Genomic DNA, 27,387 nt, shown 5'->3' with positions numbered 1-27,387 from the left:
CACTACTCAAGTGCACACTACTTGAGATGTTGATACTAAACTCGAGCATGTAAGTATTGATGATTTTTGGGAAGAGATGGATAAGGAAGAAAATACATCACTAGCACAGAAGACTTTGTATAGTGGGTTGGCACATGTAGTAGGTTATCCTTTGGCAGTTCAGTATCCAGAGTTGGTACTCGAATGCATGAAAGCATATGATCCAGATACTAAGTAGGTTAGGCTAGGAGAAGGAAAAATAATAACGAGACTAGATCCCATCTCTATTGGAATCAGCTTCAGGTTGCCAGTCATAAAAGAATTTGCCAATATTTCTAAGTAGAGCGTTGAGACCTATTTTATCAAACACAAAAGGCAATGCATGACAACCATAGCTAAGAGTTGTTTGGAAACACCAAGAGGAGGCCAATCAAAATTACCCAAGACCCTCTATAGAACACTTTTTATAGAAGACATTTCAAATATGATCATTTTATTGAACAGGGTAATAGGTAATGAGAATGCAAGTAGTTTTCAAGAATGGATGTTTTTATATATCAATACCATTTGTGAAGGTAAGCAGCTTGTTGATTGGACTGAGATAATTAGTAACAATATTCATAACCAATTGACACAATTTGAGCTTAATCAATGGTTTCATATGTCTTCTTATCTCATATATGCTATTGCTAGCATGAAACCTTGGTCGGGGCCTGATAATCGGGGTATTTATGAGGTATCCACACAAATCTATAATTATTATCCCCAATTGCAATTGAATCATAGTTACATACACTTCTGCAGGGCGAATGATGCATTCACAATGCTTTATGTCAGGGAGTTCCAAGGTAATATTGGTCTCAGGATATCACCGGAAGCCACTATCCTCATCTAGAAGTATGGGAGTTATTTCATACAATTTCCATGCTTCACTTACATTTGAATCAGAGGATTTGATGGTTGTCCATATATGCTGCCCCAATTTGTGGATGATAAACTTATGTTGATAGAAGTATGTAGACAAATTGGTCAAGTCAATAAAAAGTGTCAAAATAAGCGAACACTAAAGATTATTTCTTTCCCAATTGGCTTGGGGCACAACAACTGCGATTCTTAATTGGATGCACAGAACATAGAAAGATCAATGGTGAATTTCACCTTGTATGTCTATGATGCACACTTCCCATTTGATAGTAAAGACTATGTAAAAGACAACTTGGAGTTAGGACCCGATTATCATCATTTCCCTACAATGGAAGATTTTTGGGAAGATTGTGAAGATGACTTTGGAGTCAAAAGAAGAGATTGGATGAGATTTATGGTTCAACAAGTAGTTGATTTCAAATTGGGTTGGGATGTTACAGGTATACAGGAAGATGGATCTAATTTAATAGATCCTTTCTATTTTGACAAGATCCAATTACTTCCTTTGATCTACATTGATTGGTCATTACAAGAACTCAGGGATGTAAAAGAAAGAACATTTTATGTTATGAAGAGAACTGAAGGATGGATTAAAAAGAAGATTTCAGAAGCCACAACCACTAGATCTCCAAGGAGAAATAATTCATCAAAAGAGAATAATGCACCGTCAAGTTCTTTAGGGCCTCTCGTTCCTCATATTTGTCTATAACTTCAAATTTTCTGCAAGATGCTGAAGGCAGAGGTGATGACGAGGATCCTAACAAAAGAGTTGATCTCTCATCCATGTGTGAAAGTAATGCCATAATGAAAAAGAGGAGATCCAAACTCAAAGATAAGAACTTGTTAAATCCCACACAAGAGATGACTGAGGAAGTTAACTTGATTACTTCTATGCCCTCATCCCTCATTGAAGAAATCATCTATTCTATTTATTCTCCTTCAAACACTTCATCTCCATGCGATGAGAATGCAATGTACTCTAAACTCCAAATCAACAAAATGATCAAATTAAGCCACATGTGGTCACAAATGCATCTTCATTTATTGATCCTTCTATGTCCGCTTTTGCTAACTCATGGCTGCAACAAAGTTAAGAAATGAAGAAAAAGAGGGCAATCTAGTTAGAAACCCCAAGCATGGATGCGGTAGCTAATTTGATTCATAGAAATACAAAAGTTAGAAAGACTAAAGTGGGTTGCAGATTAGCAGTCAATCCCTCTTCAGGTAATTTGTTTGTAGAAGTTGCTCAACCTATCACTGAAAAAGATGTGGGTGAAGCTACTAAAGCTGATTTTAATATAACTCAAGTAGATTTGGGTCCCATCACACATGAAGGGGCTATCCATAATTTTCAATTTATAGCAGCTATATTGGTATAGAAAGCTAATAAAGAAAAACAAACTAAAGACCAACTCAAGTAGCACGTTCAGAGTTTGTCTTCATGCCTACAAACAATTGTAGGGGCTCCACCTATGAACCTTGATCCACATCAGCTGAGATAATTTCTTATCCAGAAGTAATTATTGATAAGGAAACCATTGAAAATATTCAGAAATATCAATCCTATGGCAGAATGGTTGACAATTGGATGAACCAGATGAAGGTAAAAGCTTTCAATCTCTTCAATGACATACAAGCATTTTACACCAAGTTAAATCAGGTAAAACAAGAAATTGTGCAAGAAATTGAGAAAATCAAAGAGCAAAGAGTATCATGGCAAAGAATCATGCAGGATCTCAGGGAAATCAAGAAAATTGACACTGATACACTAACGTCACTCAAGATATTTGCTAATGAAGAGGAAAACCAACCAGACATGTGGCTTGATAACATAGAGTGGAAATGCATGAGCATGAACCAAATAATAGTTGAGCAAGAGAAGCTATTGAAAACTTGCAAGCAACTGGAAACTAGAGAATTAAGTGAGTTGCCAACTATTATTGAAGGCATACCGATGGATGGGAAAACACAGGATCTTGATTCTCAAGAAATGCAAAGTAAATTTGATACTCAAATTAATGTTGGATTTCATGAAAAAACAACATTCAGGTGCGGATGTAATGGAGAGATTAAGTGCCATATCAATATCATTAGGCACATGTGTTTATCATTTACCTGGCTGCAATAAAGAGTTGGATGTGATTCAGAAAGATTTTAACAAGTGGAAGATGTGAATAGAGAGTGTGGTTATCCTCAAGAACAAGATATTGATTCAAGCCATCAAAGTGTTCAGAACATACAAGATCAAAACTCAACAACAACAATCCATCTCTACTAGTCAAAATGTATTTACTGAAGATACCAATCCAGGCTCTTGACAGGAAGCTGTTGAAATTCGTATCGCCAGTTTCTTTATGCAAGTTAGCTAAAGTTGCAATTTTTTATTTTCCATGTAAATGTTTTGTAAATCTTGCAATTTAGTGATTTATGAGTTTTAGTTAATGTTTTGACTTTCCTTATGTTTAAATTAGGATGTTGACTTTATTTTTGTAAAAGTTAGAGTTGGTTGGAAAAACATGAAATAATTTCCCAACTCTAACTTAGTTAGTTATTTTCCCAAAATTAGTTATGGCAATGAGTCTATAAATATGAGTACATAGCATTGAAAAGGGAATTTTTGGCATACTAGCATCTTGTGACTCAAAGATAGTGTGAAATTGTATAATTTCTTCAAATGAATACAAGCCATTTTTTGAAGTATTTCTGGAAGTGTTTTGTGTTCATATACTATTACTTCATCGTATGTTGTTGTTAATAGTGATCTTTGAGTTTCTTGAGTTAGATCATGTGCTTTAAATATTGAGTATATTTCTTTGTGGTATCTCAAAGCGAATATACTTATGAATAGATATATTTTCATTTTGAATTTATGGAGTTCACACAACAATTGTGTATTTGTTATTTAGTCATGTTGTAATAAGTGTTCACACTCACACACACACACACACACACACACACACACACAAATACATACATACATACATACATACATACATACATACATACATACATATATATATATATATATATATATATATATTGGAAAAAAAAGTCTTAAATACATCATACAAGGGAGCTTCCCCTCCTAAACGCAGAGGAAGATCGTGTCTTAGGAATGAACTCTCCAATTGTTGCATGTAGTTTGTCACTTCACCATTGGGCACGTTATCAAGAAACTCAAAGTGGCAAATCTTTTTACCAATAGTATGATTAGAACCCATCTACTCAAGATAATTTTTCTCAGACAATTGATTTGTTGGTGGAATGCAAAAGCCTTTTAGTCAGCATTAAACTAGCCATAAATTCTTGGGAAGTTCTTCTTTCAAATATGAAGGAGATATACAAGCCTATCTTTATGAAGAAGAGCACCTGAAGGTTCTTGTGTGGTATTCAATTTTTGATATTTTTGCAGTTGTATATATTATGTCTTTTTCTTCTTTCTTCTTTTTTTCATCAAAGACATCCTTTGTCCTTGATGTCAAAAAGGGGAGAAAGGAATATGGTTTCTTGGACTTGAGGAGTTGCATAAGAAAGGGGGAGTTGTGTCACACGTAGATATGTTTTGGATATGTTTTTCCATCAATGACAAAGGGGGAGATTGATAGAGTTGTGTGAATATTATTGTCATTGATGTCAAACTAGCTATCCAGTTTGGATCGAATAGTATATGCAATCATGTGCTATCCGAATTGGTCTGGATACTATATGTAGTCAATGTGTGCCGTTCTTTATTATGGACAGATGTTATGATGCATTTAGATGGAGGTGATATGATGAGGTAATATCTAGAAGATCTTCATTCCAAAAATTTTAGTTCTCATTAGTCCTGGTATTAGTTATGAGTTTCGATATTAGCTATTTTGATCATGACAGTAGTACCACTTCAAGTTTCATGTTGCACTATTCTTGGTATATGTGGATTCCATATTTTTGGAATATTGGAGATGTTATGCTCAATTTTATAATAATGGGTTAGTATCTTTGGGTTCGGATGACCCTACCCCATTATGGTAATATTAGTATATGCATTAGCAAATGAAGTATGAAAAAGGAAGCGTGTAGAGATATTGTGGAGGCCGACGTGAGTATCTTGTTTATGTTGGATAATGTGTTGGGCTTGACTTACACACTATTTTATGTTTGTATCCTCTGGTATATATATACATATACATATACATATATGTATATATGTATTTACACACACACACACACACACATATATATACACACACACATATGTACATATGTATGTAAACATATATATGTATACATAGATATATATATATGTACATATGTATATACATATATATGTGTGTATCTATATATATATGTATGTATACCTGTGTGTGTGTGTGTGTGTGTGTGTGTGTGTGTGTGTATTCATATATATATATATATATATATATATGTTGGCATTTGGAGATTATTGGTATTTTGCATAGAGATTACATTAATGATATGTTGTCATTGATGTCAATTGAACTAGTAATGGTATTCATGATATTGCTGATATTGTTGATTTTACTATTGGCTAGTAACTGGTAAAAGAGCTTTGTGGAACATGTTGTAAACCGGTGAACCGGTATAAAGGATTAAACCTTTCTATGTAATGTAACTGGTAAAACCCTATCAGCTGTTAAACCCTAACTGACCAAGTTTGATGGTTTATTATCTGATAAGCGGTAATGATGAAGACATGTGTGATCATTTGATTGAGGATATATTCAAATTGTTTTGGCATGTTTGCTTATTGTCTAGGGAAAGAGAAAAGTGGATTGCATTTAATGCACAACGTGTGATGAGTTACATAGTCCAATGAAGCGGTGATCATGGAGCGGTTGAAATTGTCTTGAAGAATGTGAAGAGATTGTCATGATTTCTAACGGTCAAGATTGTACCGACTTGTTTGTAATCTCGATGATGAGAATTAGGTTTTTGTTGTGTTACCAACCTAATTAATTTCTATTTAAGGTCGATGAAGTTGCTTGTAAAGGTTGTTGGAAAGGTTGGTAGAAAACATGTTGACTGTGTAGTTGCCAAACTGGTGAATGGATCTACACTTTGAGTGAAGGCAGATTGAAGGTTATAGAAGGATCTGATCAAACAAAAGTAGTGCTATTCTAACAGATCAACAAAACTGATGTTTTCTAACAATTACAACAGAAGTCAAATCCCTTAACTGGGTGAGCTCTAACAAGCTTGGTTACTAATTAAATCCTCTAACAAGGTGGTCCATGAGCTTGGATTCTTAAATCCTCCAACGAGGTTACTCCTAACAGGGTATTGTGCTTCTGACAAGGCATATTTGTAAATCCCTTAACCGAGTGATTCCTGACCATAATTAGTTCTTAACAAGACTTATTATAAAGCTCTAACAGGCTTTGGCTCCTAACAAAGCGAACTTCAGAAGAGTTTAGATAGCTATCCTTGTGAGTTCCATCTCACTGTGGTTTTTACCTATTTGGGTTTTCCATGTATAAACATTTGTGTCAAGTGGTGAATGCTTTTGTGGATGTGATCTTATTTGTTGATATGGTTAATTTATGATAAGTCATGTTAAGTAGAAGCATTGAGAGATGAATATGTTGAGTGATGATTAAGCATTGTTGATGTTTACAAGATTGAAGTTATTTACTGTTAAAGTTGTCATAACAGTTAAACCGGTTGATGTCAAGTATTTCTATGAATATTGATCTTGACTGAGATATGTTTACTTTGTTTGAATGAGTTTGAGTTTGGGAAATTTATTTCAGTTTTTCAATATACTAATTCACCCCCCCTCTTAGTATTCTACCGGATACTTATTCTTTCATCATACCATCAATTGGTATTAGAGTGTCTCAGGTCCTCTTAATCTAAAAGCCTAACAACTTGAGGAAAAGATCTTGTAGATCACGATGAAGAAAGAAGGTCTGAAGTTTAACAAAGATAACTATAGAATATGGAGTGATAGGATGAAGACTTACATTAAGAGTCTTGGTAGTTAGTATTCAGAGCATATAGAAAATAAGTATGCTACACCTACATGACCCTTGACTGATGATCGGAAGAAAGAACAACAAGAAAATCACCAAGCATTAGAAGCTACTATCAGTTCCCTGTCTGATGCTAAATATGTAGATGTTCATGGTCTTGAAACTGCATATGAAGTATGGAAGGAACTAGAAGATATATATAGCGGTGATGAGCATGCCAAGATTGCTAAAGAAGAGAGTTTAAGAGGCAAGTTTGACGACATGAGAATGTTTGAAGGTGAGAATATCTAGCAGTACAATCAAAGGATTAAAGAGATAGTTGGTGAGATAAAGAATGCAGGAGGGAAAGTGGAAGATGCCATAGTAATTAGTAAGGTACTGAGAACCCTGACCAATCTATGCTATCCGAGTTGCAGCTATTTAGGAGCTGAAATCCATTGATAAGACAAAGGTAACTCTTGACTCTATTATTGGCAAACTTACTGCTTTTGAACTAAATGGCTATGATGGTAGTGTACATAGATCAGAATCTGCATTCAGAGCTTCTATCTCTAACCCATCTGTGAGAAGAAGTAGAGATACCAGACATAACTATGAATATAGATCCACCAGAGATGCTAAAGATGATGACGACTTAGTGGATCTTGAAGCATTATTGGCAAAATGACTTCCTAGAGGCATCAGTAAATATAAAGGTAAGCTACCTTAAAAATGTTTTGCATGCAACAAGATTGGTCATATAGTAGCAAATTGCCCTAATGGTGAAAATGAATACAAGAGAGACAAATTTAAGAAATATAAGGGTAAGGGCAAGAGAGATTATCTTGTAGCTATTGACAGTGCTATTACTGATGAAGAATCTGATGATGATCATGGCAAAGATATTGTGTTTGTAGCAATTAAGGAATAAATATCTGATTAGAAGGCACTAGTATCCATAATGGATAACTCTGATGATTGGATCATTGATAATGGTTGTTCACATCACATGACCAGTGATTGGAGCAAATTTATTTCCCTGAAAGAATTTGATGGTGGCATTGTCAGATTTGACAATGAATCACCCTGTATGGTGAAAGGAAAAGGAGTTATTTCTCTTAATGGGAAAAACAGTGTGGACAATGTCTACTGGGTTGAAGGCCTAAGCACAATTTTCTTAGTGTGGAACAACTTAATGATAGAGGATACCCACTGTAATTTACAAATAGTATATGCAAAATCTTTGACAACAAAGGTGAAATGATTGCAACCGGTAAACAGACCAAAGGTAATCTGTTTCATCTCAATCCTAAAGCTAGCAACTATTTGATTGCAAAGATGGATGATAGTTGGCTTTGGCATAATGGATTTTGTTATATTAATTTTGAGAATATTATTAAAGTAAGCAAGTCTAATATTGTAAGAGGTCTGCCTTAGCTAGACAAACTGGTTAATTCTCTTTGTAAAGAATGTCGATTAGGGAAGATGACTTCTTCAACTTTTAAGAGCAAGTCCTTCTCAGCAGCGCACTTTTTAGATTTGGTTCATACTGATCTATGTGGACCAATAAGAACAAGAAGCATTCAAGGTGACAGATACTTTATGATCTTCACTGATGACTGTTCAAGGATGATGTGGGTCACATTCTTGAAGGATAAAAATGAAGCTTTTGGTAAATTCAAGGCATTCAGAGCCTTAGCTGAGAAATAGAGTGCTAGAAAGATTAAATATCTAAGAACAAATCAAGGCAGTGAATTCACTTTTGTAGAGTTCACTAAATATTATGATGATAATGGTATCAAGCGACAACTTTCTGCACCAAGGACACCACAGTAGAATGGTATAGCAGAGAGAAACAACCAGTAAGTGGTTGAAGCTACTAGGAATATGTTGATACAAGGAGGAGTATCAAAAACATTTTGGAGAGAAGCTGTAAGTACAACTTTGTACACAATGAATAGAGTTCTGATAAAAAGAGGTAAGGACGAGACCCCATATGAGTACTGGTATGGGAAATCACCCGATGTTAGCTATTTTAAAATATTTGGAAGAAAATGTTTTATTAAAAGAGGTGTTTACATAAGCAAGTTTGAAGCTAAGAGTGATGAAGGCATATTTATTGTCTATTCCACCAAGAGTAAGGCCTATAAATGCTTCAACGACCGAACACAGAAAAATGTTGAAAGTGCTGATGTTCATGTAGATGAATGTCCTAAAATTTTAGAAGGAACCAGTTCTGAGAAGAAGGATGAAGATCCTTGTATTTTGCTTTTAGAACCTGAAACTGTTAAATCAAAAATTGGTAAAGAAAATCCTGATGAAGTTGTTCAACCGGAACAAATAAATTCAGAGGAAGATGACAATGATGAAGCTAAACCTGAAGAGAATGATCATGTTTTACCCAGGTATGTGAGACTGAATCACAACCCCGAATAGATAATTGGGGATAAGGATGTAGGCATACAAACTAGAAGGAGATTAAGAGAGAACTCTTGCATGATCTCCAACTTTGAACCTATAAGTTCTAAAGAGGCATTTGGTGATGATCATTGGGTGAAAGCTATGGAGGAGGAGTTGGAACAAATTGACAAGAACAACACTTGGACCTTGGTACCCTGACCAATAAACAAGAATGTTATAGGTACTAAATGGGTGTTCAAAAACAAATTAAATGAAGATGGTGTTGTAATTTGCAATAAGTCAAGATTAGTATGCAAAGGTTATACACAAGAAGAAGGAGAAGACTATGGAGAAACTTTTGCACCAGTAGCAAGACTGGAAGGTGTCAGAACACTACTTGCATTTGCGGCTTATAAGAAGTTCAAAGTATACCAGATGGATGTCAAGTCTGCATTTTTGAATGGTTTTACTAGAAGAAGAGGTTTATATAGAGCAACCTGATGGTTATGCATTGATAGACAAGGAAGACATGGTATGCAAATTGCATAAAGCTTTGTATGGATTAAAGCAAGCACCTAGAGCATGGTATGAATGACTTCATACTCATTTGATGAAGATAGGATCTACTAGAACCAATCATGACAACAACATTTATCTCAAGTCTGAAGGAGATAATATACTGATCAGTGAAGTATTTGTAGATGACATCATATTTGGAGGTAATGATGACATGAGTAATTGTTCTATAGATGAAATGAAGAATGAATTTGAGATGTCATTAGTAGGGGAAATTAAAAAATTCATAGGCTTACAAATACAACAGATGAAGAATGGTATTTTCATTACTAAATCCAAGTATATGAAGGAGGTTTTGAAGACTTTCGGTATGAGTGACTGTAAACGAGTTGGAACCCCAATGGTTACAGGTTGTAAATTGTCCAAGGAAGATGCATCTAAGTCTGTAGATGAAAAGGAACATAGGTCAATGATTGGCAAATTACACTATGTTGTTCACAGTCAACCGGATATTGCCCATGTAGTTGGTATTGTTGCTAGATTTCAGAAGAATCCTAAAGAGGCACATCTGATGGTAACCAAGAGAATTTTGAGATATCTAAAAGGTACTATTGACTATGGATTATGGTATCCATATGGTGGAAATTTTGATCTGAAAGCATACACAGATGCTGATTGGGCAGGAAATATTGATGACTAGAAGAGTACTACCAGTGGAGCATTCTTTCTAGGAGGAAGGCTAGTCTCTTGGAGTAGTAAAAACTAGAGTTGCACTTCACAATATACTATTGAAGCTGAGAATGTAGCATCTTATATGAATTGCACACAAGCTATATGGATGAGGCACATTTTGGAAGGTTTGAAGATGGAAATCTCAGAATCAATAAAGATTTTGTGTGATAATACAAGTGAAATAAACATTTCCAAAAATCCTATTTTGCACACAAGGACTAAGCACATTGAATTGAAATATCACTTCTTGAGGGAAAAAGTTTAAAGTAAAGATGTTATCTTGGAGCATGTTTCTACAAAGGAGCAGCTTGCAGATATCTTTACCAAACCTCTCCCTAAGACCACTTTTGAGTATCTTAGAAGTCAATTGGGGGTTGTCCCTTTTCAAGAAGTCAATTGAGCATGATGTTGATTGCATCAGTCTCTGAACTACTTGCAAAATCTTACATGGATTGATGAAGGAGTGGATTATTCCACAGGGGGAGCATCAACATCATAGTGAGAGCATAATTACATATTTTACTTTCGCTTTGGCATTGTTGTCAAAGGGGGAGAAGAATTATGTGATTGAAGAGAAGAATTATGTGTCTGATTAAGTGAACCAATGACAAGCTGAAGACAAAGAAGAGCAAGGTGAATACTTGGTAATGTAAACTAGGATTCCCATTCACAAATCTCAGTAGCAATCAGAGGTGTTGATATTTGTATTGCCATCAATGCCAAAGGGGGAGATTGTTGGCATTTGGAGATTATTGGTATTTTGCATAAATATTGCTTTAATGATATGTTGTCATTGATGTCAATTGAACCAGTAATGGTATTCATGATATTGCTGATATTGTTGATTTTACTATTGGCTAGTAATCGGTAAAAGAGCTTTGCGGAACATGATGTAAACCGATGAACCGGTATCATATGTGATCATTTGATTGAGGATATATTCAAATTGTTTTGGTGTGTTTGCTTATTGTCTAGGGAAAGAGAAAAGTGGATTGCATTTAATGCACAATGTGTGATGAGTTACACAGTCCGATGAAGCAGTGATCATGGAGCGGTTGAAATTGTCTTGAAGAATGTGAAGATATTGTCATGATTTCTAACGGTCAAGATTGTACCGACTTGTTTGTAATCTCGATGATGAGAATTAGGCTTTTGTTGTGTTATCTACCTAATTAATTTATATTTAAGGTCGATGAAGTTGCTTATAAAGGTTGTTGACAAGGTTGGTAGAAAACCTATTGAGTGTGTAGTTGCCAAACTGGTGAATGGATCTGCACTTTGAGTGAAGGTAGATTGAAGGTTATAGAAGGATCCTATCAAGAAAAAGTAGTGCTATTCAGACAGATCAACAAAGCTGTTGTTTTCTAAAAATTACAACAAAAGTTAAATCCCTTAACCGGGTGAGCTCTAACAAGCTTGGTTACTCATTAAATCCTCTAACAAGGTGGTCCATTAGCTTGGATTCTTAAATCCTCCAATGAGGTTACTCCTAACAGGGTATTGTGCTTCTAACAAGGCATATTTGTAAATCCCTTAACCGGGTGATTCCTAACTGGAATTAGTTCTTAACATGACTTATTGTAAAGCTCTAACAGGCTTTGGCTCCTAACAGGGCGAACTTCAGAAGAGTTCAGATAGCTATCCTTGTGAGTTCCATCTCATCGTGGTTTTTACCTATTTGGGTTTTCCACATATAAACATTTGTGTCAAGTGGTGAATTCTTTTGTGGATGTGATCTTATTTGTTGATATGGTTAATTTATGATAAGGCATGTTAAGTAGAAGCATTGAGAGATGAATATGTTGAGTGATGATTAAGCATTGTTGATGTTTACAAGATTGAAGTTATTTACTGTTAAAGTTGTCTTAACAGTTAAACCAGTTGATGTCACGTATTTCTATGAATATTGATCTTGACTGAGATATGTTTACTTTGTTTGACTGAGTTTGAGTTTGGGAACTTTGTTTTAGTTTTTCAATATAGTGATTCACCCCCCTCTTAGTATTCTACCAGATACTTATTCTTTCATCATACCATCAATATATACATATATATGTATATATATATACATACATATATATGTATATATATATACATACATATATATATATATATACATACATACATATATATATACATATATATATATACATATATATGTATATATATACATATATATATATATACATACATATATATACACACATATAGATATATACATATATATACATATGTATGTGTGTGTGTGTGTGTGTGTGTGTGTGTGTGTGTGTGTGTGTGTGTGTGTGTGTGTGTTTGGAAAAAAGACTAAGAATATATATGAGGTGTGTATATGGAAGATAACAGAGAAGTAGAGTGTGTAGTGTGAGTTATAGACAACAAAGGCAAATAGTGGTGTAGTAGTTCTTCACCAGACCTGTTGCAGGACAATTGTATAGAGATATTTAACCAAATCTATTGTAGGGTTTGTGAATTGTTATTTGAGCTTAATCTTAGAACCGATCTCATGCATTTGGAGATGCAATCTTTTTCAGTTCAACTATTTTTGTTGTAGTGAGTATTCTGGCAGTGGGTCGTTCTTTTGTATCTTCGCAATGAGCAATCTGGAAGTGAGTTGTTTTTGTAATCTGGTAGTGAGCCACTCCTTTGTAAACACCATATAAATAGTTATATTCTCCTAAGAGTTAACACTCTCTGTGGTTTTTGCCATTTGGGTTTTCCATGTATAAAATCTGATGTTTCTCTTGTGGTTGTGTTCTTCATGATTATTCTACTTTTGCAGTTTTATATATGTTAAGTATGATAGATGAAGTTTGATATTTTTGTGGAAGATTAAAGTATTGCTAAAAGTTTATATATATATATATATATATATATATATATATATATATATATATATATCTGTGGGAATATTGATTCACCTCCCCCCTCTTAGTATTCTGGTCCTTTCAACCTAGTCAACAACATACTAGGTCAAAGAGGACTCCTTGTGAGAGATTTCCTTTAATTTTTGTAATAATGTATAATGACCAATCGAGTGTATCAATAATCTCTCTAGAATAAAAGGTGATGCAAGGTTCAAGTTTAGGTTTGGATTGTTCAATAAGGTTCACAACAATACTTGATTCTATGCCCATATCATTAGCAGTAAGTTTAAGTCACTTAGACTCAACAACATTAGTAGAATTAAGGCAAAGGATTAGTAAAGATTTACAAATTTTGATTCTAAGAGGTACCACCAATTTGTTTCCTTTACCATTCACACCTTCCATAGATATAATATTAAAATCAGTAAGGTTTTGGATCTTATGCCTCAATTTATAACACTTCTCAGTATCATGGCCAACTTGATGATGGTATTGGTAAAAGGCTTTATGATCAAAAGAAGTTGGTAAAGGCTTAGAGGTATCTACAGGTTTGTCACAAGGAAGTTGCAACACATTATCATTCATTAGTCTAAGCATTGTACTATATAATGATAAAGAATCTGGAGTGAATTCTCTTATAAAGATTCATGATAATGGGGTCACACCTATTATTGTGGCTACCACTTCTGTATTTATGTGATTGGAAGAGTTATCATCGATCCTGATGAAGCCTTTGTTTTATTTTTTTAAACTATTGGAATGATTGTTGAGTTCTCTCATTCTTATCAATTGAATACATTGAAGAAGAGGATTCAAATAGGCTCACTTGAAACTAATAGTTATGAAGCATTGCACACAATTGTGTGAAAGATGAAAATTTAGAAACTTATGTCTAATATCCTTTTGCAAATTAGTAATGAAAATTATTTGAACATCACCATTAGGAATAGGATAAGCAATTTGTGAATGCAAATGTTTATATTTACTAATAGAATTAGTCACTTTTCTTTAACTCCTTGCTTACAATGAATCAAATCAAAGTAATTTTAGGACCAATGCTATTTTGAAATTGTTGAATGGATGCACTAGCCAACTATTGAAAAGAAGTGATAGAATATGAAGGCAAAGAGCAATTCCATTGCAAATATTTCTCTAATGTGTGAGCAAATATTTTTTCCATGAGTCTATGATCGTGGGAGAAACCACTACACAAGGTTTGAAATGTTGTCACATGAGTCAAGGGGTTACCTTTTCCATTATATAACTCCAATTGGGGAATTCCCACATTCTTAGGAGCAACCACATAAACCACATCATCAAATAGTGGGATAGTTACATAACATGTAAGGACATTAAACATAGATTGGGTTAAAGAGGCCAATTATTGTTGTAAGGATGACACACTTTGAGCTAGGTTATTGATAGTGGGTTCAATGGATGAGTTGGAATTTGATATATTGGATTGGGATGAAGGTATAACATTGTGAAAGGTAGACAGAGGTTGAGAATAAGGAGTTGGAACATTATTGTATGTTGGTAACGAAGATGGTTGAGAAACAAATGGAAGGCTAACATAAGGAGGTATGCAGGAGTATTGATTAATAAGATTTCCCCCATGACTAAAATATGTAGTATTAGCATTTTTTATAGATTTAGTCATGATAGAAGATGTATATGTAGAAACATTAGGCAAGGATATAGGCATATGAATGGAATTCTCAACTTGATTTGTAGGATTAGAGTAACCAAGAGCTTCGACACAACTTTTTATTGACATAACATTGGTATCAACAATATGAGCAATACAACAAAAAACTTCCACACCATGTTCATCACTTTGAATCATTCTCCTCTACCCTTCAATCAAAAGGATTACCTCACTATTCAAGAAATATTGACCCATATATTGTTGAATTTTATCCAATTCTTTATCAAGCTTCCCTAATTGGTCAATTGTTACTCAAGTTAAGGAGTCATTTTCATCATGAGAGTTATGAGGTGAATGGCTCTCCATAATGTTACATATGTCTTGTGTAGGGTTAGAGGAATCATCCAATTCACATGGAATAAATTATGCAACTCAAACTCAATGCATTTGGAAGCCATAAGTTTATGTAGGTATGTTTGTTGTTGCAAAAGCTCAAGTTGCCAATGAACGTCACAAACACTAGACTTACCCAGATCCATGAGAGGTGGTTAATCCATGTCACAAACCTTGAAGGAGGTGTTGACCACCAAGTCAACAATATTCCCCTTAGCACCAACTAAGGGTTCCACATTGATGGAATGAAGGAGACCTCCTGGGATTTGAACCCGTGACCCAAGGCTCTGATACAAATTGTAGGTATGTTTGTCGTTGCAACAAAAGATGGAGTTGTCAATGAATGCCACAAACACCAAACTTACCTAGATCCATCGAAGGTGGTTAATCCATGTTGTGAACCCCAAAGGAGGTGCTAACCACCAAGTCAATAGTTTATAACTTCTTCCTACTATAATATTAGATGTAGGATTGCGGGTAACAAAAGTCATACACAAAGAAGGAAAATTTGGATGGATAGACTTGAAATCACAATACCTTTGATAATGCAAGCTAAATAAATGATTAAACAATGTGATTTATTTATTTATTGATTGATTAACCAATGAATTAAAAAAAATGCTTCTAAATATAAAAATAACATGCAATGTAAAATAGATCTAAACAAATAAACCATAAATTATGAAACCCACAAGTCAATTTTGAAGAACACAAATGGACATTGAGAGGGGGGTGAATCAATGTATTTTGAAACTTTTAACTATGTGTGCAAGTACTCAAACTACAAATTAATTAGGAACACACACACACACACACACACTCAAATCAAACCACAACACAAGATTTACGAGGAAAACCCATAGTGGGGAAAAACCTCGGTGAGAAATGTTGTTGGAGCCTATTGCTCCAATCCAGCCTCATAATGAATAATAGATTACAAAGTTTAGGGAACCAACCCAAGGAGAACCTACCCCTGCTTTGAGCACCCATTGAAATATTTATAATGTTTATCAAAATTTTACAATGCAGTTATAAAGCCTGGTTACAAATGAGTTTTGTAACACTTACAAATCTCTCATAACTTGAGAATGAATATCTCTCCCTGCTAAGTCACTTCCTCTGTTTCTTCTTCTTCCCTTTTTTGGTTGTCTTCTTCTCTCTTCTATAGCTTCACTTTACATAATACTCTGATCTTGTTGTGTTCTTTCTCTCTCCACTTCTATAGATTTTTCTATTTTCTCATGACAACAACAACACACCCTATATCACACTTCTTTACAACACCCTATTTTGTTTTGACTAGTTGAGACATTTCTATTTCCACCCCTATCTTTGTCTCAACAACCACACCTACCAATGTCAAATCTCATCACATCTATTTCTAGATTCGATCGACTTTGTACACATCAAATTTTACCTCTACTGCAAACTTGAATGTTTTATTCAAGTCGGTTGTCTTGGAGATTTTCAACTTTGGAGATCTTATTCTCTGTCTAGAATATGATCTTAGATTTGCTGCCTATAGTAAATGCATCCTATCTTTCTTCAGATCATTCTATGTACTTAGATTACTAGGTTTAGTAATCTTTCTCTGCCCGAAGAGATCAAGAATTCTTCCTTGAGCCACACAACCAGCCTACAACTCGGTCACCATTAATGCATTCTCCATCCTTTATCGACCTACCCTAAAAAGATCAACAATTACCACACTTAAATCCATCGTCGCTGACTTCTGCATATCAGATATTCCCATCGACAGGTCAGGGAGCCATATGTCTCTATTTTCTTTGTCCAGATCATTCGGTCAAGGTCGGTTAGCTTCCATGTAAAGCTCTGTGACTATCGGCATGCACACATGTCATCACAAGTCTTCTTAATCAACATCCAAGTCACCAAGTCACCAAGTCAACCTTGGTCAACTGCCATGTGGGCTATCGGATCCAAATGAGCTACCTCTTCTTTCCCTTCATCATCATCTTGCTTCATTATTTACGAGCCCTCTTTACCCATGCGGGCTAGTGGGATGCACAATTATTCAATTTATCTTGCCCCGCAAGAGTTCTAACTTATGGTCTTTGACATTGCGGGATAGCGGGGGACATGTCTCACTTCTCCTTTTGTTAGACTGCATGACAATTGGCATGACCTCTTAACCTATGTGGGATAAGTTACTTCATCATTCTCTTTCACCCCGCAGGGTCATTTTTTCATCCCTCTGCATGTTGTTGGATAACAAGATCCTTCTCTCGCTTCATTATCTTAACCCGCATGACCATCGCATGCCCATCTTGAATGGTACGGGATAGTGGGAACCATTTACTGTTATCTACATGTTGCCCCTCACGACCATCATCTCATCCTTCTTAGCACTACAGGATAGCATGAAGTCTATATCCTTCCAAGTCTTTCTCATCCCATAGGACCAACTTTATTTGGTCATCAACGGTGCAGAATGGCAAGGGATACATTTCCCTTATCTTTTTCTTGTCCCGCACGGTCACAAAACTCTTGTTCATCATGTTGTGGGATAGCGAGGGGTCTTCAACCTCAATGAAACTCTTATCTTGCACGACTAGTGCATCTTTCTTTTCAACGTTGTGGGGTAGTTGCGGATGGCCTTCTCTTTGTTCAAATGTTATCTCGCACGATCTCTTTCCTTCATTCAAACACACCGTGGGATCCATCGACACACGTGAACCAAACAACTACTGCCACGTGGAAATCATGACTCACCATACTCAACTCAAGACTCGATCAAACATTTAAGACTTCCCTGTCAAGTGCCAAGTGCGACAACCGACACACTAACCGACACACTAAAGAGGCCCCACATGTACAACTCACAAACACATAACTCTAGACCATTGTTGACATGTGGAGCTAATGAACTCGGTTGAGGCCCCTGTAGCATAACACATCATGTTATGCACAATTGCATGCATGACTGCATAACTTGTGTGTTATACACTTCACATGTCTTCCCCTGTCTTTGTGTTATGAACGACTAGTACCTATTTCTCTGCAACCTCTTGACATCCTTGACATCAATGACTGTGAGATTTTGCCAAGATCAAGAGATTAATGAAAAGTACAATAGAGAGACAAAATAGATGATAGGAATAAACTGTATTCTATCAAGATGAAAATATTGATCAACTAGATCATCAATCATTACATACAATGAATATGAGCTTGCTTATATAGGTAAGGCTATACAGATATGTGAGAATACAAACATGACATGTGGCTCAATAAGAAACAAGGGTAGGTAGGAAATAGGTGTGGTAGGTAGGAGAAACAATATAATATTCCACATGAGGTGGATTATCCACCGAATGTGGAATGTAACAACAAGAAAAAACCACAAAAGGTGGAAATTCTCCTACACACACTATCTCAATGTGGCACAAACATCCAAGTTTCTCATACCCAAACTACTATGAAATGCATTATCCTAAGTAAACTTAAGTAAAGTGTAATTATATCCAACATGAATAAATAATTACACCAACACCCCCCCTTAAGTGCAACTTAGGGGAATGCACTTAAGTCTACAATGCAACTAAGAAATGCAAGATGGGTCCTGACTACTAGGCCATATTAGGTACCCATGTACAAATGCAAATGCATGCAAACCAATGCAATATCTCATAAAGCAGGGAAAGAGAGAAAAATCCAATGGGAAAAAATCCTCCCCCAAAAAGAGAGATGAAAACTATACAAATAACTCTCATATAAGCATGTGAGGAACAAAACCCCATGTGAGGAAAAAGTCCCCCCCATATGAGAGAAGAAGAAGAGAGACTAGGTAGCCCCCCTTCAATGTAGAATCTACACCAATGATAGAAGCTCAATGTTGAATGAAAAAAATGCTCCACAAAAATCGAACAATGTTCTTCCCCTTGGGAAGAAACAAAACCAAAGGTGTATCCATGAAGTCTCCCCAATCATGAAGGGAAGATGTAGGAAAAATACTCATGATGAATAGAATCTTTGACCACAATGTTGAAAAAGGTACTCCAAGATCTAGTGGAGATGAATGTAGAACAATATCCAAAGACTCGAATGTATCCTCTAAGCATAAAGGGACCTCCTCCAATTGATGTAAAAAAAGTATCCACAATCATGTCAACCTCTAAAGAATGATCATTTAGAGAATGCACGAGAGGGTCAGAGTGTTCCTTCACAACAATCGAAGAAGGATCATCTTCATCAAAGAGAAGATGAATGTCATAAATGATGTCTCCAAAATTTTCAATGTAGGAGTCCACAAACAAACCTGCAATGTCTGTCAAGTAGTCATCCCAATGTACTGAAGCTGGAAGACAAGGAATATCCTACTGCACTAAATCACAAGAAGGCAAAACTATCACACTAGCTGCATCATCAGGTGCAATAGGTGATGTGATATCAATAGGAGGAGATGAAATGCAAGGCTCAAGAATGGGGTCACATGTGAGAATCTCCAAGTTCAAGTACCCAAAGTTCTCCTCAAAATCTGAATCATCAACATAGGAAGAATCAACCTCATCAATAGGACCAAAATATGAAAAAGAGTACAACCGAGATGCATGATCAACCAAGCTAGTCACAATGATAACTATAGTCTCCAAGTCTCTAATGATAACTAAATTAGGTGTGAACTCCATAGTTTTCTACGTTGCCCCATGTGTGATTTGATAGATGGAAAGAAGATTGTTTGTCAAGTGGGATACACACAACACATCATTGAAGGAGTTATCCCCAATGGCAATAGATCCTTTCCCAATAACATCCATGTACGTATGATTTCCCATCAAAATATGTGGCATGTGGCAAGGCTCAAATGTAGAAAACATAGACTGCGAAGATGCCATATGATGAGAAGCCCCTGAATCTAGAAGCCATCTCCTTGAATCATGACTTGTAGTAGTACAAAGAGCTTGTCCTTTTCCTTTATCTATCCCAAAAGAGTGATCCTTTCCTTTATCCTTTTCTTTGGAAGCTGAAGTAGACATTCTAGAAGGTAGGTTGATTTTGTTCTTCTCAAGAAGATTCTTCAACTCATCAATATCCTTCTTGTAACAATGATGTTCATCATGTCCTAACTTCTTGTACTATGCACAAAAAAGATTGCCCTTATAAGATTTTCTCTTAGGTGAGGATGTAGAATCACCTTGTTGTGGAGAGAATGATTGTGCTCCATCTTGTTTAGACTTAGGTTGCTTTTGGTTCTTGCCTTTTCCTTGATTGCTTTGATTCCCTTTGTTAGCCACCAAAGCTTGTGACTTTGAAGATTTGAGATCTCCATCTTGGTCAACTTAGATTGCTTAAGTATCAACATCTTCATGAATGCATCAAATGAGGGAGAAGTGCATGAGGAACCTTGAGCTAACCTATGGGTGTAAAAGCTAGATACAAAGGTTGCATACTCTGAAGGAAGCTTGTCCAACAAGTTATGAACCAATTGAGCATCCTTTTTGTCAATTCCACAATCCTTTAGCTTTGTTCTTAGCTCAATTGGTTTTGTGACATAATCTTGGATTGTATCAAAATCCTTGGCATCCAAATTAATTGTGAGTTCACTATCAAGTTTTTAGCCCTTAATCTCATCAGCTTATCCATACAATTTCTCATAAATATCTTAAGCCTCTTTAATTGTAGTACACTTATCAATGTGAAAAATGAGGTCATCTGATACATACTTTCTAAGAGTTCCAAGTGCCATAGAATTCTTAGTAAGCCATTCAATTTGAGCATTAGCATCAACCTTAGGATCAGGTGGTGCTGTTATAGTTCCATTTACATAATGAATGGGTCCTTTTTCCATTAGTTTACTCCATGCTTCAATCTTCCATGAAACATAATTATGAGGAGTTAAAAGTGGAAATTTAGGAGAACCCATAACACCAAAATGAAAAAAACACAAGATAGAGAGAGGCACAATCACAAAAGACACCCCCCCAAATTACTCAACCAAGAACCCCCCCCCCCCACCAAAAAAAATAAATAAATAAAAATGGTGATTTGGCACTTTATACTTAGTGCGTATACAATGGGCCACTTGCAAAATAAGGCAAGGTGGAATTTTGATTTCAATCTTACAACTTCCTCAAAATGAGATATAAGAGACTTCAACAAATACTGCAAGTGATCTAATATGAGATCCAAGCGAAATACAAGTACTAAATAGGCCAAAAATGACCAAATACTGAAAGTACAATTTCTACTTAAAATCATTACAAACTAATGGCAGATTATGAAAGTAGACAAAAAATTATGCACTTTCAAAAAAACTGGCACCTGAAAAGGAGGTCGTATGACCCCAAACAAAGCCTCTGAAGTTGCAAAATCAGGGATTAGACAGGTACAGTCATGAAAATCTGCAAATTATGAAAAATACATCCATCAAAATCAAAAAATTCCTCCACCACTGTGAAGAGAACGACATTCTAGCACATTTAAAAAACAATTGCACCAAAAAAGGAGCCAAAATGACTAAGATATGGCCATTTGAAGTCGGACTGCAAAACTGAAAATGCAAATGAGAGGGGGGTTAAAATTTTTCAAAAAATGTTGATGTAGTGCTGACATTAGCATTCAATGGGCTTAAGTTTGACACCTATCTAGCCATCAAAAAAATTCACCTCCACCCCTATGCGGCGTCCGTACCGTACATGCATGCTGACATACCAGTACGGATAGACTTGGTTGTCCATGTGGCAAGTGACAGGGCGCTATGGCTATCTGCATGTCTTGCCTAGTTGTAAGGTGACATGGCAGTCCAAAGATTTGTGCAAATAAAATATCATCGTGTGGCACTGAAGATGCGGGTGGAACATGTTGGTGTCGGTGACAGGCAGGTCCAAGGTCGCTGGGAGCAGCAGGGGCTAACATACAGTCGACCGGGTCCGGGAAGCAAGTCAATGATGAGGTTGTCCTAGAGCCAAAGAATCTCAGAGTGATGGAGGTTGGGATCAAGTGATAAAAGGAGCAATGGCAGCCAGAGAATGGGGAGCAGGTGTCGGCGGGAGGTTGATGTCCGGTGAAGCGACTCTAGCGAGAAGACAATGACCAAGGCGAGAAGACAACGATCGTGAAGACCTGATGGGAGGACAATGAGATGGGTTGAGCAATGAGGCAACGACGTCGGGGAGAAGTGGAGCAATGGCGGGGCCCAGATAGGAGATCTTTGGGAGGAAAAGTGAGCGGGGGGCCCAAAAAACTTGCAACTCGACGCAAAACAGTACGGGGTGTCCGCAGGGGGGGGGTGTTAAACCCCCCGTAAAAACAATAATTTTTTGATTTTTTGAAATATATTTTAAAAATTTACAATATGCCCCCCAAACAAAATTCTGCGATTTAAAATAGAAACAATTTAAAAATAAATAAAATTTTGCAGAAATAATTTTTTTTTTTACAAAATTCGTACCATAATAGCAAAATTGGTGAAATTTTTTCCCTCACCAAACTAGGCTGATTTTATAGTCAAAATTTATGGAAATGGCCTCCCGGACATAACCGTGATGTCAAAATCACTGTATGACGCACCCAAAAATAACGCCTTCCCAAATCCAAAAATTGAAGCCTCTAATAACACCTCTCCAAGACAAATCAATGACATCCTTTAGGCTCTAATACCATATGAGATTTTGCCAAGATCAAGAGTTCAATGATAAGTACAATAGAGAGACAAAATAGATGATAGGAATAAATTGTATTCTATCAAGATGAAAATATTGATCAATTGGATCATCAATCGTTACATACAATGAATACGAGCCTGCTTATATAGGCAAGGCTATATGGTTATGTGAACACAAAAACATGACATGTGGCTCAATAAGAAACAAGGGTAGGTAGGAAAAGGTGTGCTAGGTAGGAGAAACAATTTAATATTCCACATGAGGTGGATCACCCACCAAATGTGGAATGTAACAACAAGATAAGACCACAAAAGGTGAAATTATCCTACACACACTATCCCAATGTGGCACAAACACCCAAGTGTTTCATACCCAAACTACTATTAAATGCATTATCCTAAGTAAACTTAAGTAAGGTGTAATAATATCCAACATGAATAAATAATTACACCAACAATGACAATAATGCCAATAAATTTTTAACAAAATATTTAGGGTTTTTGTGAATTGTACCCCCAAATGTTTGCATTTTAAGTGCACGAATGATCTATGATTGTAGATATGAATTGAATTAAATATATAAACATCATATCTGAAATAAAAAAATAGAAGAAATGCACGAACTATGTTAGGTTCACCAAAAAATGTACTGATTAGAAATAGGGTTTACAAGTTTAGCCACACAAATAAGAAATTAAACCTACTTTCCAAACATTAAACATTAAAGGGAGAGCGAATTTAATTCATCCAGTCTTACTCAAGTATGAAATGGATTGAATGTAGATCAAATTCACTTCCTTTATGGAATTTAGTTGAATTATATTAAGGGGATTGAAATTGAATGCTAGATCTAGGGCGAAAGATGCAAAATTGACATAAAATGACACAAATAGTAAGTTTTAGATGCAGTATGAAGACACGGAGCTAGTTTTGAATAATAGAACAAAGAGGAAATTGTGTCTAAAAATTTGGCCCAAAAGTACAAGACAAGGTGGCTTGGGGTGACCCTATCCTCTAGTTGTTAGATGTGGACAAATAGGAAACTTTTAGAATAAGAATGTCTCTTAGAATATTCTCCCATAACTTTGTTGGAAATTTGTTAGATAAGGTGGTGTGGGATGACCCTATCCTTCCCTTTTTTCTCCTATAAAAGTCAAGTATGTGTTGGCATTTTGTTGTCATTGATGTCAACCGGTATAGGATGACAACCAATGTGGGAGATTGCTGAGCAGTGTTGTCATTGATGCATATGGGAAATGGTGTCATTAATGTCATCTAGCATAATGATCATTGGAGTCGCCGGTGCACAAGTTAGTGTTGACTTGTATTGAAGACATGTATTGGAGATCGGTATGGTATGAAAATCGGTAAGTGATATGTTGGCAGTGCATTGTTGTCAACTGACAAGTGAGAAAGAAGGGTGAGCTAACGAAGAGGTGGCAACCGGTATGCTATTAGATGTTTGGATGTGAAACAACAAGACTCCCACCGGATGAAGATATCACTAGATGATGAGAAGACTCATAGAGAGTGTGCCCAACCAGATTATATGTGCCTATTTGAAGATATGCCTGCTCAAATAAGGAAGTCAAATTGGTGCATTGCCAGATGAAGATGGCAAGGATCCACTCCCACTGGTAAATGGAGCTTATCTCGCATTATGCATGAAATGCATCATAACCCTCTGAGATAAAACAAAGAAGTAGATGGAAACTAGGTTGAAGGCTCACACTGGAACAACTACTGAAACACAAAGATGCCTCAGGTGCATAAAATCAAAGATATGCACTAGATCAGCTAGAGCTGGCTTGTTGTGCCACTAGGATAGAGAAGGAAGAGTAAACAAGGGATGAGTTTGTCACTTTGACAACCGTCTAAGATGATGTCTGGGCTGATGAAGTTGAAGGCAAGGTTGAGCAGCTGCAGACAGAGAGAGAAACCAGATTGTAGATGTAGATAGATGGAGACTATTGAAGGTTGATGACATTGTATCATCAAGGTGGTTATCGGTAAGCATGTCCACCGGTGAGCAAGCAAAAGTATAGAAGTGAAAGGTCTCCTATCTTATGAAGTTGATAATGTTGTGGTTTGACATGTGAAGTGACCAGTTTAGGTGTTCCACCAGAAGAGAAACAAAGTACAAATTTGAAGTCTGACCAGTTAGGGTATAACCGATAGGGTTAGAGAACCAGTAAGTATGAACTTGGTTGTGTGGTTGGTCTGTTATCTTGTCTAAACTGACTTAGATGGATTAACAGAGATAGATGCTGATAAAGACACCATGTAAAGTCCAAGTATCAAACCAATGGACCGTGCATTGATAGTGAGGTAGGTGGTGACTGGTTGACATTAATATTGATAGCGTGAATCACGGGTCGAGAGAAAAAGGGTGTTGCTCGAGACATATCTAAGCTCAGAGATCGGATTCATTGGCATCATGATCAATGCAGTTGGTCCAGGTTCTAATTGGAGTAGGTGAAGCTATCTATGTGATTTCTTCATGGTGTTTGGCAAGTGCAGGTTGCAGTGTTTTGCCAAATATGGCAAATGTGTTCTAGACGTAGCGGGATTGACAGAGTTTGATTGATCTGTTGCAGGTGGTCAATCTCTAGAAGGAGATTTGATTGGATTTGGTTTGCCTCAAGGTGATGAAGGAACCCTAGCATGCTAAAATTTTGAATATCAATCATGGCGGGAAAACTTGGGTATAAATATGTCGATTCAAGACCGAAGGTGATTGATGATGTTGCTAGAAAGTGAGGTGCTAGATATAGAAGATTAAAGTATGAGTGTGCATCAGGAGTCAATCAGCTTGAGTGTCATCGAAGATCATCAAAGTGATTGAGTGAGTGAAGATATAACCGATGACAGAGTTTTAGAGATGCTCAACCGGTGAGGTCAAGTTAACCAGTGAACTATCATTGTATATGATAGTAGTATGAATGCGATGTGTGTGAGTTTAGGCAAGAAGGAAGAGAGAGGAAGGAAACACAAAGTGAATCGGTGTAGAGTGAGTATTAGGGAAGAACTGGCAGGCCAAGAATAGAGAAGGGTTAAACTCATGAATTGAGTAATTGGTGATGAATTGCAGAGTATGACAGGTCAACAAACTGGAAAAGCATGAACTGGTAAGGCAGCAACATCTTGCAGAGGAGAGAAGAAAGAGGAAGAAGAGATCAGACTGGGTAGAGACAAAGTGGAAGAAGAATCAAAAAGAATAAAGAAGAGTACGAGTGGTAGAAAGGAGCAGTGAGACAAAGGAGGAGTGAAACCGGTAGAGAGATTACTTGCAGAGGTTACAAAATCCATTTGTAACTAGGATACAACTAATGCATTATTTTGATATAATGTATTGTTGTCACTGAGTTGGAGCTCAGTGCAGGGGTCGGTGCTCATAAATCTATAGGGGTTGGTGCTCCTTGGGTTGGTTCCCTAAATTAGTAGGGGTGATGCTCCTTGGGTTGGTGCCCTAAATGTTGCAACCAGTGTTTTCATTGTGAGGCTGAATTGGAGTAGTAGACTCCAACAACTATTCTCATCGAGGTTTTTCCCATCTTGGGTTTTCCTTGTATTTATCGGTGTCATGTGATGTGCCTTTGTGTGGTTGAATTGTGTTGCCTTGTTCTATCTCACAGGTATGTTTACTTAGTGTTAGATCTGCTAACCAGTACCCACACACTTAGGATTAAAAGGTTAAAGTTTGGAAACCACTGATTCACCCCCTCCCCTCTCAGTGGCATCTTGTGTTCAATAATTGGTATCAGAGCATAGGTTCCTAGTTGATAAGATTTTTCCAACTTGGGTAGATTCTGGTATTTGAATACAATGGTTAGTTTAGTGTCAACCCCTGCTCCAATTTTTATGGTTCAAATTATTCTATTTGGAATTGTAGGATGGAAGTCTACCTATCCTCTTTAGGGTTTGATGTGTGGATGTTAGTTGTAAATAGCTTCCCTAGTCAAGTCAGTCCTCCCACTAAATCAAAAGAAAAAAGAAGATACCAGTGCAATGATGTAGCAATGAAGGCTATACTCTGTGGTCTCTCAGATGATGTTTCCTCACAGGTGGATATATGCAAATTGGCAAAGAGATTATGAGACATATTAAAGAAGCTCTATGGAAATGAGCCTAGCACTACAAAACTGGTTTGCGGAAGCAAGAAGGAAAATATAACACATGAGTCTGCAGATGAAGGTAGATCTACTAGCAGTAGTAGAAATTATGAAGAAGGAACCCACCTCTTCATGGCTCAAGAGTTAGAGAATAAGAGGCACACATCTAAAAGTGATCATGCAAATCAATCCTACTAGCAAGATGTGTTTGCAAGTGACAGTGAATATGAAGAAGAA

The sequence above is a fragment of the Cryptomeria japonica genome, chromosome 4 (assembly GCF_030272615.1).
Source record: "Cryptomeria japonica chromosome 4, Sugi_1.0, whole genome shotgun sequence".
In the NCBI taxonomy this organism is placed as follows: Eukaryota; Viridiplantae; Streptophyta; class Pinopsida; order Cupressales; family Cupressaceae; genus Cryptomeria; species Cryptomeria japonica.
This window is presented reverse-complemented; position numbering follows the sequence as displayed.